This window comes from Podarcis bocagei (assembly GCF_964188305.1).
Source record: "Podarcis bocagei genome assembly, chromosome: 6".
Lineage (NCBI taxonomy): Eukaryota > Metazoa > Chordata > Lepidosauria > Squamata > Lacertidae > Podarcis > Podarcis bocagei.
The window spans coordinates 78740050-78754518 of record NC_138130.1 but is presented as its reverse complement, the minus strand read 5'-3'; the positions used below and the strand labels follow the sequence as shown (position 1 = coordinate 78754518).

At 46.5% G+C, this 14469-nt stretch overlaps 1 protein-coding gene across 3 annotated transcripts in view; it reads right to left on the bottom strand.

Annotated features, from left to right (window-relative positions):
* Positions 1-7137, bottom strand: part of SMAD9 (SMAD family member 9) — a 32633-nt gene extending 25496 nt beyond the window's left edge. For 2 of the 3 annotated variants that reach the window (XM_081197971.1, XM_081197973.1), the window contains exon 1: positions 6916-7028. The gene's annotated coding sequence lies outside the window, so the exon portion shown is untranslated. Of the gene's footprint in view, positions 1-6915; positions 7029-7051 lie in introns of those variants that run through there. The other variant, XM_081197972.1, reaches the window with a different exon arrangement.
* Between the last annotated feature and the right edge of the window lie 7332 nt (positions 7138-14469).

The window sequence follows — 14469 nt, the reverse complement described above, 5'->3', positions numbered from 1 at the left end:
TTCAGTTTAACCCTCTGCATTATTTAACTGGGATTCAAAAACCCTGGAACCATGTACTAATATAAGTACACAGTTGCAAATATGAATAATGTGCAATGTTACTCCTATATCTCAGTATTGGGGCTTCCTGTTTCCTGAATGGAGAACCGGGTTATCCTTATGTAAGGGCCATCAGAATAAATGACACAGAGTGACATGGAAAGATGTTTCCAAATCAGGATTGGTATACACAACAAACTTCCCCTCCCTGCTGGACAGGTGCCTGTGCTGTCACATCCACCTGCGTTGGCAATCTGCTTGGGTGCGGAGGCTGAATTAAAGCTCCCCATCAAGAGAGGTGGAAAAACAGGTGATTGGTGCTGCCAGAGTTTAGTGGGCAATGAGGAGGAGATAGGAAACCTTCACCTCTGTTTTTAACTAACAGCTGTTTATAATTATGCCTGAACCCAGACAAAATGTTGCTAGTCTTTAGGGTGCTTTATTAAAAGAGGCTATCCTCAAGCCATGGTTTATGAAGTTGGCTTGTTTCCCTAAACCAGAGTTAGCCAACAACATAGCACTCCCCAAAGCTTGTGAACTACAACTGCTGTAATCCCCGACTATTATTGCCCATGCTGGCTGTGAATTGTAGTCCGTAACATCTGAAGGGCACCAGGTTGACAACCTCTGCCCTACACCATAGCCATTTTGAGACATTGTACAGTGGTACCTTGGTTTAAGAACAGCTTAGTTTATGAACAACTTAGATTAAGAACACTGCAAACCCAGAAGTAGGTGTTTTGGTTTGTGAACTTTGCCTTGGAAGCAGAACATGTTTCACTTCCTGTCGAGTGTGTTCCATTTGTAAATTGAGTCCCCCGCTGCTATGGGAAAGCATATCTGGTTTAAGAACATTTTGGTTTAACAACGGACTTCCGGAACGGATTAAGTTCGTAAACCAAGGTATAATAGCAAATACAGTGGTGCCCCGCAAGACGAATGCCTCGGAAGACGAAAAACTCGCAAGACGAAAGGGTTTTGCGGTTTTTGAGGTGCTTCGTAAGACGAATTTCCCTATGGGCTTGCTTCGCAAGACGAAACGTCTTGCGAGTTTGTTTCCTTTTGAAGCGGGAACTGGGCTGGCAGGGAGCGAGCGAGGGAGCGACCTACCTTTTCCAGAGGGATCCTCTTCTGGAGAGGGCACAGAGGAGGCAGGTGGGCTGGGATCCAGTGGATCTGGCTGGGTCTCTGCGCCGCCGCCGCCTCTGCCTCTCTCTCTCTCCCCCTCCCCACGTGGCTGCTCCATTTTGCCCTAACTGTGCGAAGGCAGGAGGAGGCGGGACAAAGGAGGAGGAGGCATCCACTGCGCTTGGGCCGCCGCGAAGGCGCCTTTGCGGGGGTGGGAAGAAGCCGGGAGCAGCTGCCGAGACTGTGGGGAGCCCGGCGGCGTGGCGCAAGGTAACGGGGGGAGCAAGGGAGAGTCCGCGCCGGGCGCTTCGTGCGTCCGCCCTCGGTTCCTGGGCTCGAACTTCCTTTGGCACCTCATGGAGAGAGAGGGAGAGGAGCGGGCTGGGGCTTTGATGTGGGACGCGGTTTGGCGGAGCGAAGACGCGGCAAGGCTTGGCGACAGAGGAAGGGGGGCTGTTTTCGTGGGGAGGTGGGAGGGGGTGTCTTTGCCTCTTCCCGGCAACAGATCCTCCAGGCTGGGGAAACTCCTCCTGCTGGGGAGCGACCCGCTTTGTGCTTTGCCCGCTATCCCATTATAATACAGTACCAGGGTGCATCCGTGCTTCGCAAGACGAAAAAATCCGCAAGACGAAGAAACTCGCAGAACGGATTAATTTCGTCTTGCGAGGCACCACTGTACATAATATTAAGCACAGCTTCAGGTTTACAGGCAGCAATAAGCTGTCAATGACTGAAATGGAAGCAAAGCTTCTGATCACTGCAACCACTCCAGAAGCTAGGAGGAGAGGCCAGAAGCCCAGGTTGCATGCATGCAACATTGAACCATACTTTAGAGTTGTGCCTGAATCAGACTATATTCAGATGCCACATTCCTCTTCCTCCAAAGCATGATTTGATCAGGCCGGAGCAATAAACCTAAGCACAACCTCCTCCTTTCATCTCTTCTATCACACATCCACTTCTCATGGAGCTCGCCAGTGACTGGATACTAACCCCAGATAGCAATCAAGGTGCAAATGAAGGACTGATAGCAGTGTCTAGCTCCCTTCCAGCCAAGGGCCAAGATGTCTTTGAGGAGGAGATGGTCTGCCTGAACTGATTTAGCAAAGGGGGCTTTCCAAGAGATAGCAAGGAATCATTAATTTTAGGAACAAAAGGAAAGAGGCTGGGCTACCTTCGAGATACAGATAAGGAAAGAAACATCCCAGCCCCCTCTCGACTAGCAAACAAGAAGGAAACTGTACTTTATTTTGTTAGTAAATTGTCCTTCCTGAGCCTTAGCAAACTTGTTTCAGTCATGCATTACAGTGGTGCCTCGCAAGACGAAATTAATCCGTTCCGCGAGTCTCTTCGTCTAGCGGTTTTTTCATCTTGCGAAGCAACCCTATTAGCAGCTTAGCGGATTAGCACTATTAGCGGTTTAGCGGCTATTAAAGGCTTAGCGGCTAAAAGGCTATTAGCGGCTTAGCGGCTTAGAAAAAGGGGGGGGAGCGAAAAAAATCGCAAGACTCGCGAAGCAAGCCCATAGGGAAATTCGTCTTGCGAAGCGCATCGAAAAACGGAAAACCCCTTCGTCTAGCGGGTTTTCCGTCTTGCGAGGCATTTGTCTTGCGGGGCACCACTGTATATTTGGACATAAAAGCAGCATGTAGTTAATAGTTAAGGCACTGGAATAAAAGGCTCAAATTGGGAGACACTGAATCTCTGGGGACAATGGCATTTTTATATCTCTCCAAAATGAAAGTGAAGACTTCTGCAAGGAGCACAGCAAAGTCCTGGCAGCCAGTGGGGCATAAGTCATGACTATGTGTTGGACTGGGACGCGGGTGGCGCTGTGGGTAAAACCTCAGCGCCTAGGGCTTGCCGATCGTATGGTCGGCGGTTCGAATCCCCGCGGCGGGGTGAGTTCCTGTCGTTCGGTCCCAGCTCCTGCCCACCAAGCAGTTCGAAAGCACCCCTAAGTGCAAGTAGATAAATAGGTACTGCTCCGGCGGGAAGGTAAACGGCGTTTCCGTGTGCTGCGCTGGTGCTGGCTCGCCAGAGCAGCTTTGTCACGCTGGCCACGTGACCCGGAAGTGTCTCCGGACAGCGCTGGCCCCCGGCCTCTTAAGTGAGATGGGCGCACAACCCTAGAGTCGGACACGACTGACCCATACGGGCAGGGGTACCTTTACCTTTACCTTTATGTGTTGGACTAGAGTTGTGGAGCCCCAGGTTCAAGTCTCTATACAGCCATGAAGCTCACTGGGCAATCATGGACCTAACTTACCAGGAGAAAATGATGACAAGATACATGCTGCTTTGAGCACCTAGAACGGCAGGTTTTTTCCAATGTAATAAATAAGTTAGGTACAAACTGAGAATTATTTCAGACACAACTAAAAAGGGGCAGTGGAAGAGTGGGAGCCTGAACAAATTTCTTTATCTTGTATCTCTTTCCTAGTAAAGTAAGGACATATTCCTGCTGCAGGGAAATGCACAATGTATTTTGAATTAGGTAGGCAAGCGTGTGAAACAGGAAGTGCAAGTCTACCTTCCCTCTCCTCTGCTTATCATCATGTTTACTCCCAACTCAGATTTGGCTTAACACCTAACTCCCAGGTGTGCCCAAGTGCCAGTTCCTTCACCCAAGGAACAAATTCCACTTTCGGGGAGGTGTGAGAAAGACCAGGACCAGAGCATCTGCATGTAATAAGAAATCATCCTGCCAGCGATGCAGAGCTTGGAAAAGCTCCATTCAGTTGAGTCATCAGCAGAGTAAGCGCATCCTTCTCCTGCCTTCCCTGAAGCTGAAACATCACATAATAAGAGAACTAACCACAGTGTGGTCCTCACCACACAACTTAGTCATGAACCGCAAGTTCGCAGTATGTTTCCACAGCTTTTCTCAGCATTACGTTGTCCCAGCTCAAGGCAAAAGTCTTTAAATATTGCATCTTTAAAGCTCACACCCCCATTTTGGCTTAAAAAGGGGAGAAGATTACCAGTGTTACCAATGAACAATCTATGGCCCACACTGCAGAACTGTCAGTACAACCAACGTAGTCTGTGTCCCAAAATAAAATATGATTGGATGCCCTGTTAATTGTTCAGTAATTCAAGAGGCGGGGATAATTTGCAGGCTGCTTTGAACCCCATGTAGCAATACAAGGAAGTCTCCTAGAGGAGTGACCAGTGTGGTGACCTCCAGATTTTACTGGACTCAAAGGCTGGTTGAGACTGATGGGAGACGTAGTCCAACGACTTCTAAAGGATATCAAATTGGGAACAATCCACTGGGAATCTACAATGAACTGTTTTCCACATGGGCTCCATTAAAATTAATGTGAGCTGTTCAAGAACATGGATTAGTACCCAACAATGACAAAAAAGTATATCTGAACCTTATCTCTAGTATTTGAAATTAAGTGTATTTTCCGCAGCCAATTAACCCACTGTTCTCTCGTATAACTTATGGAACAGAACAATGCTATATCCGCATTCTCAGAATTAGTCCCATTGTTTTCAGTGGGGCTCATTCTCAGGAAACCGTGTGCAGGATTGCAGTGTAAGAAGACACAACATACTAAGAAATTCAGTTGAAGGCATGTTCATTTTAAAGGTCAAACACAAATCAGCCCAACAGCAGCAGCTTTGGCAGCAGCTGAGGCAATTATCAAATCAGAAAGAAGAGCTCTGCGTGGGTGGACTATAAAGATAATCTGAATGGTGACCATTGTTCTACCCATTGCTCTGGGATATACTGCTCTTAAAATAATCTTACTGCAGTACCTTTAGATTGCATTGCAGAAGACAATAGCTGCTTATCCCTAAAGACTGCCTTTTAAAAGTATGTATTTACAGACTTCATTGTGACATCTCTCTCTCTTATCTGCAGTGTCCTTCCTGGACAGTCACAAACCTGATTACATTCCAAGAAACCTGCATATCATTTCCAGACTATGAGAAAATCCATTCCCTGAGGACATGCTACCCCACCTTAGAATATGATTTTGCCCTTTAGAATATGAGCATTTGATTATGCATGTATTACTTCTCTATTCGTAGAAAGGGGGAAGTTATTAATTATGAAATGGAATGTTTAGCGCTGGGAACAAGCATGAAAACACTTAGTAACTACAAATTCGTCACTTCCACGCGTATCAGTAACAGGAACAAAGCTAGACATCTTCCCTAGTGCTCTCTTTGTCCAATTCTCTTTTAAAGCCATCTAGGTTGGTGGCTGTCAGTCCCCTTTGGAAGTGAGTTCCATAGTTTTAACTACGCACTGTTGGGCACACCTACCCCGCGGGGAGTAAGTCCCAGTGAAGCTTACTTCTGAGTAGACATGCATAAGATCATACTGCAAATCTTAACCTCAAACTGGGGCCAAGCAGGTTCGAAGTATTATGCTTATGGCACAATAAATCTATTCCATTTTTAAAGAGCCATTTTTATTTTGATGATGATGTGGGTAGTCTTTAAAGTGCTCCTTTATTTCTGATGATGAGACTGTGCGGATACATTTCCTTAAACAAATTGTATCCATAACATAAGAAATTAAAATATTATTTTTATTTTTATTATTAAAAACACGTAAGAAGTTAAAAAATGAACACTTTTGATTCGCTAAGGAGAGAAAGGAATCAAAATAAGAGAGACTGAGGAAGGCTTGACAGCGTTTAACCAGCCGTGAAAACGTTTCGCCTGGCGACCCTCCTTCCCATCACAATGGCGGCGTCAGTTTGTCTCCTGTCTCTAGTCTCTCCTCCCAAAACCGCCTTTTCGCTGCCTTCTGCAAGGACCTCACGTTGTAAACTTAAAAAAGTAGCGAAGTGGGGAGGGAGGGAGCGAGCGGGAGGGGAAGATAAAACAGAATTATTCCGGCGGAGAGAGAGAGAGATTCGTCCTTAGCGCATTCCCTTTACTGGCACTAAGAGTGTGATCTTCTACAACGATGCCAACAAGGAGCAGTGGCAGCAGGTTAATAATAGACGAGGGCGATGTCACCGCGCGGTCAGTTTACACTACACTGTTTTGTTGGTGATTCCGGTTCCAGAGCGAAGCGATCGCGACGGCTTCGCGCGCCCTTCTGTTGATAGCGGGGGTTACCCCGGGGAACGCCCGGCAGACCGGCTCCCGCTGCGCTCACTGCGACTTAGTCTCGAGTAGGTGGCGCGCAGGGTTGCAGCCCGCCACGGAAGAGAGCAGGCTAGCCATGCGTGCCGATCCTAGGCATGTCTACTCAGAAGTAAGGGCCACCGAGGATTACTCCCAATAAAGCGGGCACAGGACGGCAGCCTAAGCATCTCCCCATGTATTTTATGCATGCATTATAGGCACAAGATAGACGAGTCTCGTCCAGCATGGTCAAATGAGAGGTACTGTGTGTGTGTGTTCTCGCGCGCGCGCGCGCATACACACATACACGCATCATGGCAAGTCCCCTCGAGGGGCTGGTTCAGGGCTTAGCACCTTCTGCTGAGCCGAGGTTAGCCAGGATGCAGCTCCCGCCTCCAATGAAATGAAGTGCAATGCAATGCAAAAAAGAAACATGAAAAGCTTGCAAGCAGCAGCTCATCTGAGGGAGGCTGCAGACAGCAAAAAGTCGGGAGAGCAGACCTCAGACGACTAGCCAAAAAAAGGGAAGGAAATAAAAAAAAGAAAACCCCGGGCGGGGGTGGGGAGAAAGTATGCGGGTGGCGATGCCAACTCCAGCCAGTTTTGTGTTTCTGGCAGGGCAGGGGAAGGAAAGCCTAAGTTTCTTACCTGCCCGTGGGGCGAGCGCCTCTCCTTTTCTCCCTAGCCCGCCGTCTCCCTGCTGGCGGCTGCTGGTGCCCTAACTTCTCTGGAGCGAGTTGCTCTCGCTTAAAAGAAAAAAAAAAACACCTCCAAGAGTACTCACCATGCAAAGGGAGCCGGCGGCAGTAACCCGGCGGCGGCAGGGGCCAGCGCGAAAGCAGCAGCAGCAGCGAGCGAGCAGGCAGCCTCCGCCGGCGTCAGTCAGGCGGGAGCCTCGCAGCTTGTATTAGTGCGCCGACCTGGAACCCGGCCAGGAATCCCTTCTCTCTCTCTCTCTCTCTGGCTGGCTGAGTCTGGCTGGCCCGCGAAGGCGGGAGAAGGGAGGGGGGAGGGGAAGGGAGGGGTGGCAGCGCGAGGAGGGAGGAGGCAGGTCATCTTGGCTGCTTGGCTGACCCTGAGGAGCAAAGCGAGCGCTTTCGCTTTTGTTTGGGTGGCCCCTGCCTCTGCCCAGGCGCCCCCCCCCCCGCCGCCTCCTGTGCATGCAGTCGCTAACCCTAAAGTCCTTCCCGGCTCTACCATTAGGCAGAGAGTGGGGCTGCCGTCTCAGACAACTGGGTTTGGGCAACTGAAAGGACTGGAAGTTATTATACAGTATACATGAGGCGTCCAGTCCAACCCCCTGCAATACAGGAATCTCATCTACACAGGTAGCTATCCAAGCTGTGCTTAAAAATCTCCAAGGAAGAAGAGTCCGAGGGAGACTGTCCCGCTGTTGAACAGCTCTTACTGTCAGAACGTTTTTCCTGGTGTTTAGTCGGAATCTCCTTTCTTGTCAAGCAATCAGTTGGGTCCTACTCTCCAGGGCAAGCTCACTCCATCTTTCATATGACAGCCTTTGAAATATTTGAAGATGGCTATTATATCTCCTCTCAGTCTCCTCTTTTCTAGGCTAAACATACCTGTGTCCTCCTCATAAGGCTTGGTTTCCAGACCCTTGATCATCTTGGTTGCCCTCCTATGCCCACGTTCTGGCTTGTCAACATCCTTCTTAAATTGTGATGCCCAGAACTGAACACAGTATTCCAAGTGTGGTCTGACTAAGGCAGAATTGTTGTTGTTGTTGTTGTTGTTTAGTCGTTTAGCCGTGTCCGACTCTTTGTGACCCTATGGACCACAGCACACCAGGCTCTCCTGTCTTCCACTGCCTCCCGCAGTTTGGTCAAACTTATGCTGGTAGCTTCGAGAACACTGTCCAGCCATCTCGTCCTCTGTTGCCCCTTCTCCTTGTGCCCTCCATCTTTCCCAACATCAGGGTCTTTTCCAGGGAGTCTTCTCTTCCCATGAGGTGGCCAAAGTATTGGAGTCTCAGTTTCAGGATCTGTCCTTCCAGTGAGCTCTCAGTGAGCTCTCAGGGCTGATTTCCTTAAGAATGGATAGGTTTGATCTTGCAGTCCATGGGCAGAATAGAGTGCTACTATTACTTCCCTTGATCTGGACACTATAGTATCTGGACATCTATCTATCTATGCACACATACAACTGTTTATATGTATAATAAAATCTTTAAATGTGTTTAATATTTGATATTTTACTTCCAGGAATGAGAAGAGACACTTTTGAGATTGCCAGCCTCAAGCACCCAAATAACTTGAGTGGCCTTAGGGTACAAGGCACCTTGACTTAGCGAGAGGGGCATGATTTGGTACTATCATGCCACCACCTCCACTGTTGTCAGAAATCATGTCTACTCCTGCCCCTCCAGGGGAGCCTGTTACCTTGCCTGTCCCATCTTCCTCTGAGAAGGCAGTAATGCCTCCTCCATCACTCAGGTCACAGAGATGCCAGTGCAGGCATGAACAGACACGACTGGTTCAGCCTTCCTGGAGAAGTGTTAGGTTGCTTGCCCAGTCTAAGGATCAGAACCGGAGACTTTCTCAGACCACTGGATGCCTTCCCGGGTTCATCTAGTTTGGCAACTCCTCTTTCCTTGCACAGCCAACCCCAGCCCTCAGGGCCCATGACATATAAATTATAAGGGGTAAGAGTAGCCACAATCACTTCTGGTTTTCGCCCTGCTCACTTACGGCTCTGTACCCACCCATTGCTAGTATATGGCCCCTGATGAATTAACTTGTGAGAATGTGGCCTACACAACCACTCTTAATTTAATCCAAAGAAGTGGCCAACTTGCTGCCTATTGCACATTCCTGATGTTTTCCAGATTATAGACAGTTTTATTTGTTCTCTGGTCAACAATATATGCAGGTCATTTTCTCAGCGTTATTGTTAGAGGAAAGTAGATGTGGATAGGTGAACAGCTTGATAGAGTGTTCTCTTTTTTCAGAAGTATTATTCAGATCACTACATGGATCATAGCTGTCAACTTTTCCCTTTTCTTGCGAGGAATCCTATTCGGAATAAGGGAATTTCCCTTTTAAAAAAGGGAAACATTGACAGCTATGACATGGATTCTGGGCATATTGTGGAGGAACAAGATACAATAGAGTCTAACTAGGTTACCAAGTCTAGGTCCTGTCACATACTAGATTGTACCCTAGCCTAGAGTATATTGTTCAATGCAGGGAACATCAATGTGGCATATATGGGCATGCATTCACCTGCAGATGCCTTCCCTGATGTCTGCAGTGTGTTCTCCCTGTTCCACCTTTCCACTTCTGAAAGTAGGCATGAAAGAAACATTCTGTTGTAGCCAATATAATATTTTGCGGTGTGTGCTTGGTTTGCACTTCGCTTGTGGTGACCACAACAGTTTCTCCCGTTTGCAAATATGTTCACCAATGCCAAAAGATTGGCAACCTCTGGTTTAATGAATAATCTCTGCTTTTCAAATGTTGCAAGCCATGTCATCTGCCCTGGAAGGCTAATCCACATCATAGCACATCTCACAGGAAACCCTTCGCAGCAATGAGGTGTCAGTTTATTAAAAGCAATATTATGCAAGAGTATTGGTACATTTGCTCATTTCTGCCAAGAGTCATAAGAGACCAACTTTGACTCCTCCCCTGACTTCTAAATCTTCCATCACACACCCAACGCCTTGTGACTCAGAAGTCCACCCTACTTTGGGAAAATAAAACGAATGGGCAGAATTCACCGGGCACTCTTCCTCCTCAAGCACCATGAAAATAAATGAAAGCTGTACAATACTATATTTGTACATCTTGTATTTAAAGTGCCTGAGCTAGGTTGAGTCCAATGAAACTGGGTAACATTAAAGCACTGGTTTCACTCACAATATGCAGCTGTTCTCTCAAATGTACACACCTCAGCTTAAGTGTAGCTTACATTTTCAAACTAGATGAAAGATGGTTTGAGGGGAAATGCACCAAACAGCAGTATTGCTCAAGAAACTACAAAATTGGTATCTATTGTGGAGCCTGAGTACATGGCAAGAGGTACACGGTTTTAGCCCAGCTGGCGATTGAAAATGTCTAGGCTCCACTCTCCCTTCTATGGTTCTTCAATTTAAAACCATACTTGTACCAGACAGCTCTTCAGAAGAGGACTAACATCTGAGAGTCCTTCAAAGAGGGAGCTGCCCTCTATAAAATAGGAAACGTCGTCCCCAATATAACAATTCAAACATTTTTATAATAAAATCATAAAAGAATCGGGGCTTCAGTCATTAATTGGTGTTGATGTGCTTATGTTGACCCAACATAGACAGGCAATGGATTTTACAGTTTTGAACTGGCTGAAGCTTATTGTCTGGCTGGAGGTTCCATTTTTTAAAGCAAAAAAATAATTAAAAAATCAAATGTTTTCCATCCTCTTCCTCGCCACAAGACTTAAAGCGCCATATGCTAGTTGAGAGAAGCCCCATGTAAGTATGCACTAATGTAATAACTGAAAATTTGATTAAAATAACTCCTGTAATGACATCTTATCAGAATGCAGAATGAAGACAAACTTGGTTATTCCAGAGACAGATTTATAGCACTGGAAATGCAGATAGAGCTGATGGACTTTTCACCCTTCAACTCCAATGAATGTCTCTTGAGTGGAGGGAGGGATCCATAGATCCCCGTTGCTGTTGAAACAAGGAACTTGAAACACAAAAGTCTGGGATCAGACAGACAAGTATTGTTAGGTTGGCCTCTGAAAATACTGGCAGGAAAATGTCTGGAAATGATTTTTATTCTTAAATATTTAGAATACATAAACATTAAATAAACACCTTGGTTAGCAAGTGTCTGCATGAGATGACATGTTGTATGAAAGAAATTAAAAGAAGCAAAGGAATAATAAACCAGGGAAGTGACAGCTATGTGAATTGTATATAGAAAAACCCACAACAGTGGAGGGAGAACAAACCCAATGCCAGATTTTCTCAACAATAGGCAAGAAATTAACAGGACTCAGCTGTTTATATTTTCCATAAACATTAAACAAATTAGCCTTCCTAGCCTTTCTGAAAATGGGATTCGGTGAGACCAGGATGCAGAATGCCAGCTGATGCCAACTCTTGCCAATTAAATCATCCCTACTGGGGATTATGGGACGCGAGGCACTGTGGGTTAAACCACAGAGCCTAGGACTTGCCGATCAGAAGGTCGGCAGTTCAAATCCCCGTGACGGGGTAAGCTCCTGTTGCTCGGTCCCTGTTCCTGCCAACCTAGCAGTTTGAAAGCACGTCAAAGTGCAAGTAGATAAATAGGTACCGCTCCGGCGGGAAGGTAAATGACGTTTCCATGTGCTGCTCTGGTACACCAGAAGTGGCTTAGTCATGCTGGCCACATGACCCGGAAGCTGTACGCCGGCTCCCTCGGCCAATAAAGTGAGATGAGCGCCGCAACCCCAGAGTCGGCCACGACTGGACCTAATTGTCAGGGGTCCCTTTACCATTTACTGGGGATTATAAGGCTAGTCTTATAATTTTATTTAAAATTTCCCTTTTACCTTGGGGTAGCGAGTTCCTAAGCAAGCAAATGGTGGGCAGCCACAGCACCTTCCCTCAGGTGATACAGGACCCAGGGTGGCTTGGAGGTTGTTGCCAGAGGCTGTCCCTCCCATTCTGTAGGACTGCATCAGTCTCTTCCAACCTGGTGGCCTTCAAATGTTTTGGACTACAACTTTCATCAGCTGCTATCAACATGGCCAATGGTCAGGTATGATGGTGTCGTAGTTGGAGACACCTTGAGGACACATTTATTGTCTTTGATGTAAGTTTCATGAACCTCCAACCTACACTTGGAACTGTGCACAAAAGATAGGGTTTCCACACAGTCGCTTCCAACTTTTGTCCAGTAACGTTCTGTTAAACTACTGTACAAGGCAATCTTCCTCCCTCCCTCCCTCTTCGTTCGTTCGTTCATTCATTCATTCATTACCTATATTTATATAAAGCCACCAAATCACATTGTTCTCTGGGTGCTCACAAACATAAATGATGAGAAATTACAATTAAAACAACAAAGCAACATGCAGTCCATGTTTCCAGAAGAGAGAAGAATAAAACCAAAATCGCAACACGTGATAAGTGGTTTAAAATATGGATGAGAAACATGTGGCTCTCCAGATGTTGTTGGACTCCAACTCCCACCAACCTCATCCAGCATGGCCAGTGCTCAGAGAGTTGTAGTCCAGCAATATCTGGAAAACTGCAGCTTAGTCCTCTGCTTTACAACACACACATACACATTCACGTGGCCTGAAATGGTCATAAACAAGGCAATAGGCAAGCTTCTGTGATAAAGGCATCCTTGCAAGTGTCACCACTGAGGAGGCCAGCTGATGATTAAATAGGAGGGAGACCAACATGTATTCTGCTCTGAGATCTTTGGAGGGATGTTGAGATAAAAATGCCTTAAATGAGTAGCTGAAGTAGTTGGAAGTACAGTTGACCAAATGCAAAGCCTTAGAGGCAACACTGGGCACCTTAGAGTGTGGAAAGCGGCAGAGTAGTCAATTCCTAATGAACCTCACTTTTGACAACTTTGTGAGACTCTCTTGGCCAAAGCATTAACAGAAGCTGGGAAAATGTCTAACTGGTTTCAATACTTTTGAAATTGTTGTGTGTTTTTTAAAATTTTTTAAATGTGGTGTGTTAAGCGGGACTTGTTCCTGCCATTTCCAGAAGAGACTCAAATAAATGGAGATTTTTTAATTTTATTTTTAAAAGAGCGGTCCTTCTTTTTGGCCTGCAGAAATGGCAAATTGAGAGAATGCCAGGGTTTGGCACTTAGTGATTTAGCTGACATGCTTAACTGTGCTTGAGATGTCTCCATGCTTGCCAAGGCCCAGTGGAAATGACTCAGCAAACATTTCCTTGATTAACCTCCCTTGACAAAGGTGTTCACATTTGTAACCCTCTCCCACAGGATTTATATCTATGCTATCTTTTTCTTATTATTTTATGTATGACTGTAACATAGTATGCATTGATGACGAGATATAATAGAAAAACAAATAAAAAATATTATTTAAAAAACCCTCTCTCACAGAGAGAGGGAGAGCATTTTCGCATGACGTGGTAAGTCAAAGTATGGCTTCCTGGAACAGAGCAAACATGCAGGCCCCCAGAGAGGAGCCCTCAGCTGCTTTGTTCTTCCTCAATCCTTTTCGTTTCTGTGCCAAGGTTTGGCTTAGCATGCCATCCAAACTGGAGCTTGAGATTAAGATCTCCTCGCTCAACACGAACTATAGCCAAGGTTCCTGCCTGGATGACATGTTAGGACAACTCCTGACTTTGCTCAACATGGCCAAGAGCAAAAAGGGTCAGGGATGGAAAGACCCCTGCCAGTTTGGCTTATTGTGTTGTGAGAACCAGCCTCACTCTTCTGTGCCATATATTCAGTGGTGTAGCATGGGTTGCCAGAACCCGGGCAAGACAAGTATCCTTGGCACCACCTGCCGATAGGCTGGAATGAAGGAGCAATAGCTCAATGAGCTACCTGAGTGGCAGCTGTGGCGCCCCATGAGCGTCCAGCATGGTGGAGAGTGGGACGGGAGATTGGTCGGGAATGGGTATCTTTCTAAAGCTCGTGCAGAGTGCGCCCTAGCAGCTGTCCATCATCCCAAACCGCCCATGCAAACACTTGGAGATTTTCTGTGTGAGGGGGAGGGCGTGCTCTTATTTATTTATTATTACTACTTTTCTTTTTCCTTTTGAAATTTCCCACCCCTAAGAATTTTGCACCTAGGGCAACTGCCCCTGTGGCCCTATCCATGCTATGTCACTGCCTACATTAAGTGAATGTGTGCCAGCATTTGGAGCAGAAATTGAATTTATATGGCAGCCCGCCTAGGTTCTACAGCTTACGTTAGGAATGGATTTGGGGGCACAGCTACAAGTTACCTTTGTGTGTTCCTTAGTAGAAGTAAAAGTTGAATGGTCTCCCTGCACCCCTGCCAATAGTAAAAATATAATCAAACTAGAGAGACTGTTTGAGTAACCTCCTTTCATTGCGAGTTGCAAATTGCTGTCTGAGCCTCACCGTGCCCCATAATAGTAGGCAGAAACCATGTTTCAGATGTAGTACTTTCAAGCCTATATACAGGCAGAGAGCCCGAGGACAAACTTCTGGTTTGTTTGTTGTACTGGGATGGGGGCGGCGATGC